This window comes from Hibiscus syriacus, unplaced genomic scaffold, assembly GCF_006381635.1.
Source record: "Hibiscus syriacus cultivar Baekdansim isolate YM2019G1 unplaced genomic scaffold, ASM638163v2 tig00111783_pilon, whole genome shotgun sequence".
Lineage (NCBI taxonomy): Eukaryota > Viridiplantae > Streptophyta > Magnoliopsida > Malvales > Malvaceae > Hibiscus > Hibiscus syriacus.
Window position 1 is genome coordinate 4,765,196 of NW_024063178.1, and position 6,750 is coordinate 4,771,945.

Below are 6,750 nucleotides of genomic sequence, written 5' to 3' on the forward strand. Positions count from 1 at the left end.
TTTGTATAAATGGCATATAATAATTTATTTGTTTAATCCTTATGGTTAAAGATTTTTCAACAAATGATCAAATATAATGAAATCCCAAATAGAGCATTCACCTCTCAGTCTCTTTCGCAACTCGAAAGGCATCATGACATGGTCAAGTAGTTGCTCTAAATATACTACCCTGTCATGATGCCTTTCGAGTTGTGTGCATGCAGAATTGTCTTCTAAAGCTATAATTCAATACAATTCAACTATAAAATTTCCAAAACATGTAAAAATTTCAATTTGGTCACATTATATCAGTCCCATAATCAACATGAACATATTAAAAAGAATATGAGCTCACAGGACTCCGAAAAACACAGGTCGGATCAATACAATTCCTAGTAAACTAGTACAACAGTCTCTCGGATTGAGCCTGGCGATTTCACTATGTCGATACTCACAACCGATTCCCTGATTAAATAAAAACCAAACAAGAAGATAAAAAAAATTAGCCTATGACCCTCTTTCACTTCTATTCCGATGGACTGAATATATCTCATAAGGAGTACTAAAAGTTTTGATTAAGAAGAAAGAAAGAAAATTTGATGTTTTGGTTCAAAACTAACACTGAATATCCAGATCATTGACATGCAGTTCCAGAATCATAAAAAATTCAAAAACAACACACAATGCGAGCTGAAAATGGGAAAGTACGAAAGAGGAAAAGATTAGTTCCAGATAGCCCAAAAGAGAAAATAAATATCTTCTTGCAAGTGAGGGGAAAGGCTAAGAAATAAATGCAATCAATGTTGCGTTCCAGTAATTCTTCCTCCATTTTTTCTTTGTAAATAAAAAGCTGAAAGACAAGCACTGTTTGGGTTTATAATTTTAAATGGCAGAAAATTGAAGAACAAAAACCAAACGAGAGTGCATGTGAGCGAAAAAGACTGAGAAGTGAATGCACTGTTTGGGATTTCATTATATTTGATCATCTGTTGGAAAATCTTTAACCACAAGGATTAAACGAAGAAATTATTATATGCCATTTATACAAAATAATTTCAGTTTTGTTGGCGACTTTCAACAATGATACTTAGTTCATCTTAGTAGTATTTGTCAACTTTGCATTTCTAACTCCCATTTTTTTTTCTCACAAGCATTTCATCGAAAATCTATGCTTTACCTGACATGACATGTATCTAACATTATACCTTGAATCGTTGATGATCCTGATAGTCCATTGGTCATGTCTTCTCTCAATGGACCCTTATTCAAGTTAACACCTCCACATAATTCAAAGTTAGATTAGAATTCCCTTGTATCCCTAACTGAAAAGTTACGTTGGAAATGAGAAGAGAGAAATGAAAAAAGAAATTCGAGATCGAAAAGGAATTTAGGGTTTAGAATAAAATTGAGGAATGTGTTGCAAGTTTTAAAAATTGGGGGACCTAAATGTAAGTGCCTGAAAAGTTCAGTGACCATATTGAAAACGTACTAACAGTAGTGTAACGTCAGGGACCATATTGCAAACAGACTAAATGTTGGACGATTGTATTGCAAGTTTTAAAAGTTAGGGGACCTAAATGAAAGTTTTAGAAAAGTTAAGTGACCATTACATACTTTACCCTTTTTTAATTATATGAATCATTCGTAAAATGCTCTTCACATCTTCTTTTCGGAACCGTCTTTCGGTTGGGCCTGGAATTGGGCTTTGACTTAAGAAAACGAATTGGAGTTCCACCGATCATTTATTTTAAAACAAGCGGGTTGATCGAATACCTTATTTCTTACCTGATCTGTGTCTTACCAAAGATGTGTTGGATTCGGGAGTTAGTTACAGTCAAGAAAGGGCTAGCACCCTTGAACTGTCCTTTCGATACTACGTAATTTTCAGTTGTCTTAAATTAAGAAAATTGTACTTTAAATTAGAAGGTAAAAAAATGATCCCAATTATTTACCTTAGATAGTTTTAAAGGTGTACCCTTAGGAAAGTCAAGGAACGTGTTAGATAAAAAAATGAAAATAAATAAAATAAAGAAAGTAAAAAACGAACGAAGTAAAGGAAATAAAAAAGATACAGAAAATAAAAAAAATAAAGTAAAGATAAAAATGAATAAAATAAAATAAAGAAAAAAAGAATAATAATAATAATATATACATAATAAGAAAATAAATAAAAATAAGAAGAAAATACAAATAAATTAATGAATAAAAAAATATAAAGAAGATAAAAAAAAGGTAAATATAAGGAATAAAAATAAAATAAAGGAAAAACATAGAATATATAAAAAAGTAAAAATAGAAATAAGTAAAATAGAGTAATAATAATAATAATAATAATAATAATAATAATAATAATAAAAACAGTAAATAAAGAGTAATAAAAGAAAATAAAAATAAAAGGGTATAAAAATAATAAATAAAATATATGTATTTATATATATAATAAAAAATATATAATATTTACATGAATAAAATAAGAAATAAAAAACAATTAAAATGTGAAGGAGATCGATTCGCAAGAAACAATTAATTGGGGGTCAATTTTAAATGAAATTCGGGGTAAGAATCAACTCTGGGGGGTCAAATTGAATACATAAAAACAACGAGGGACCCATAATGGGATTTTCCCATTTCACATAAAAAACAAACGGATCCCCTAGGGGATCTGCTAGGGTCGGGTTGCGCTTCACGGGTCATATAAAGGCCAACTTTTGACCTAAAAACCTTTATTTTTTTCATTTTAACCTTAACCCCCCGTTTTAGAAAATGCTCCCAAAAAACCCAGAATCCGGCCATCGACGGTGAAATTTAATTTTTTTTTTATTTTTTCGAAAGCCTGTTTCACCCTTATTTCGAATATCGAAACAGTTTTTTTCAAAATTTAATCTCGGGGGTAGATTTAAAATGAAAGATCTCGAAAGCCCCCTGTTTATAGGCCAAAAGTCTTTTTTGGGGTTTGATTCGAACCAAAAGAAAAGAGAAAAGGACCACACATAGAAGCCAAGAAATACCGCAAAGGTACGAAAAAGATTTTACCTTTATTTCTTTTCGAAACTGTAAAAATAATACCTCGAATACACTTGTGGTTTACTGGTATCTCCTCGATATTTTGTGAATATATTATGTGTAAACCCTCTATGATCTTGTGTGATATTCGTGTAAAACTCCCCGTAATCCCCCTTTTACAATGCGATTTACATCTTATTTATAGCCTAGGAAAATCTATTTTTAGAGTCCTACATAAACTAAATCACTGCTAGGTTTTTGGTTTGATGTCTTCCTTGCACCGGAGGGTTCGGGTTGTTGGAGGCGAGAGATCTGCGGCACCGTGAAATACGACCAAGGGAGACGTAAGGTGTGAGGGCTCATCGAATAAGGGCTTGCGGTGCTGTCTAGAATAGAAGATGGGGTTAGGGTTATAAAACCCTAACCGATTCAGGTTGGTACGTGGATCCTAAACTCGGGTTTGGGTCGTATGTGCAGTTGGGCCTCTGGATTGCTTTGTTGGGTGTGTAACTTGGGCTACTGTCACGCTTTGTAAAAACGCTAGGCCTGGGCCTACAAAACAAATGAAACAAGTAATAAATATATATTTATAATTAATATAATATGTATATAAATAATATATGTGGCACATAGGATGAAATGATGTGTCTACAACTGCCCCTCTATGTCATTTTTCGTGGAACAAAAAGTGGGAAAAAGATAAAAGGACACAAATTTTCATCTGGCGGAGTTGAAAATTGACTCTGGTATTTCAAATAACTCCTTGTCGAATTGTGTTCCGGATGGCTCCTCCTTCGCGAAGTCGAGTCCATCTTGAAATGATATGAGATTGAAGCTGTAGTTCGAAATTTGAATAGGAATATGGCTTCTCGTTGCCCTTCGGTCTTTTTCTCTATTTAAAGACATTGGTTTAAAAATTCGACTGGAAAGTAATTCTTTGATTCCACCCTGTAGTTGATAGGCCCTCGAGCTGAATGAAATCGAACTCGAAAGGTCTTCGTTGACAGATAGCTTTTCTCGACTTATGATGTTCTTCCGGAAAAACAATTTCTTGTCACTAAGGCACGACTAACCCAAGTCATCTTCTCGACTTGAAAACCTCAGCTACCACCTGAAAGTAGTGTGATTGATGTGTCATCGAGCTGAATGGAATCGAACTCGAACATTTTGTTGACATATAGCCCTTCTTGCCTTGAGCTATGCTGTAAAATGACATGCCTTTGAGCTGAGTGTAATCGAACTCGAAGTTCTTTTATTAGAAAATAGCCCTTCTTGCCTTGAACTATATTGCAAATGATGTGCCTTTGAGCTGAGCGTAGTCGAACTAGAAGGTCTTTTTTTGATAGATAACCCTTTTAGCCTTGAGTTATCCTGCAAATGATGTGCCTTGGAGCTGAGCGTAGTCAAACTCAAAGGTCTTTTGTTGGTAAATAACCCTTCTTGCCTTAAGCTATGTTGCAAATGATATGCCTTGGAGTTGAGCATAGTCGAACTCGAAGGTCTTTGGTTGGCAAATAACCCTTCTAGCCTTGAGTTATGCTGCAAATGATATGCCTTTGAGCTGAGTGTAGTCGAACTCGAAGGTCTTTTGTTGGCAAATAGCCCTTCTTGCCTTGAGCTATGTTGCAAATGATGTACCTTGGAGCTGAGCGTAGTAGAACTCGAAGGTCTTTTGTTGGCAGATAACCCTTATAGCCTTGAGTTATGCTACAAATGATGTGCCTTGGAACTGAGCGTAGTCGAACTCGAAGGTCTTTTGTTGGCAAATAGATGATCTATGTTGCAAATGAACACGATATCCTTCATCGTGAAGTTGAAATCATGGATGGCATTGCTTCTTGTGGGAACGATATCCTTCACCGTAAAGTTGAAACCGTGGATAGCCCCTTCGTTGTGAAGTTGAGCCTTGAATTGGATATCCTTCGTCATGAAGTTGAAATCCAATCTGAAGATAAATGTTGCTGGCGGGCACGATTCCCTTCGTCGTGAAGTTGAAATCGTGGATGACCTCTTCGTTGTGAAGTTGAGCCTTGAATTGGATATCCTTCATCGTGAAGTTAAAATCCAATCTAAATATTAATGTTACTGGTGAGCACGATTCCCTTCATCGTGAAGTTAAAACCGTAGATGACCCATTCGTTGTGAAGTTGAGCCTTGAATTGGATATCCTTCTTCGTGAAGTTGAAATCCAATCTGAAGATGAATGTTGCTGGTGAGAACGATTCCCTTCGTCATGAAGTTGAAACCATGGATAGCTCATTCGTTGTGAAGTTGAGCCTTGGATTGGATATCCTTCGCCGTGAAGTTGAAATCCAATATAAAGATGAATGTTGTTTCGAGTCCAATATCCTTCACCGTGAAGTTGAAATTAGCTTTGAATGAAACTGGGAAGCCCCTTCGCTGTGAAGTTGAGCTTTGAATTGGATAACCTTCGTTGTGAAGTTGAAATCCAAGTATTGTATGTTGCTTTGAGTTGGATATCCTTCGTTGTGAAGTTGAAATCCAATCTTTCGTTGTGAAGTTGTTTGTCGTCAGACAGTTGCCCCTTCGCTGTGAAGTTGAGCAACCACCATCAACTTTTGAATGTGTTTTTGAATCGAGTATCTTTCGTCTTGAAGTCAAAACTTGACTCAAAAAGCTGCAAAAAATTACGTATGCTAAAAATGATAAATACAATGCTATTAAGTATGCCTAAGATGCATGCAACATGAATTAATTTTGTTTTATCTCTTGGATGGAGCCTCATTTTTGTCTGCTGGTATTGTCCTTGGAATTGACCATGCCCCATTTTCTTCTCAGGTTATTGGTAATGTCACAAGTTCTATCTGATCTCTCGGACTGATTGTCTTGTGAAATGCTCAAAATTTATCATTGTTCATTCTTTCTTTAATAGAGGTAAAATGAGCCTTAGCACCTTCCAGGACCTTTCACATTTGAGACTGTCCTGTTTGAAAATGTTTTTCTCCTTTCTCTTATCTTAGGAGGGAAGAAAAAAGATATAAAAATGCAAGAATTTTGTAATACATTGCCTCTTAATTCAGGCTCGCAATCAAATCGAATCAAATTATAAACACGAGTTCAAAGAATATCAAAGGAATTAATAGCTCTTTTAGTTATAGCTCTTTGAAAAATATTCAAGTGGATGAGTTGGCTTTAGGTTGACCTAAGGTTTCAGCAAAATAAATGATTTTTTTCGATCATTGTAACATGCTTTTTCTTTGGCTTGGCATTTTAATTGGATGCGGACAAAATGACGCAACTAGCATTATCAATTACTAGACCCTCTATTTCAGTTCACTGAAATCTTCCATTTGTTCAAGTTTTGTAAGCTCCTCTAAGAAAGGTAGTGCAAAAATATCGGTCTAAAAATGAAATTCTTGAGTGCTCGTGTGAATTTGACTATAACAGGTGTTCCTTAACTCCCTTAGTCCATTTTGATCGAAACTCCTTATTTAAATTTGCCATTGTCTGGCTAGATGAATCCATAAAGCTGGGGCGTTTAACCAATTGCTCTAGAGGGATAGCTCAATATCATTGTATATATATTATATTACCTTTATCAGGCTACCTGAATATTATCCATAAAGTCGGGGTGTTTAACCAATTGCTCTAGAGGGACAACTCAATCTTTATTTAATATTATAATCACCTTTATCAGGCTAGCTGAATCTTTTCCATAATGGCGAGACGTTTAACCAATTGCGTTATAGGGACAACTCAAGCTTTATTATATATATATATAATATTATAATATGGGTAAATAGGTCC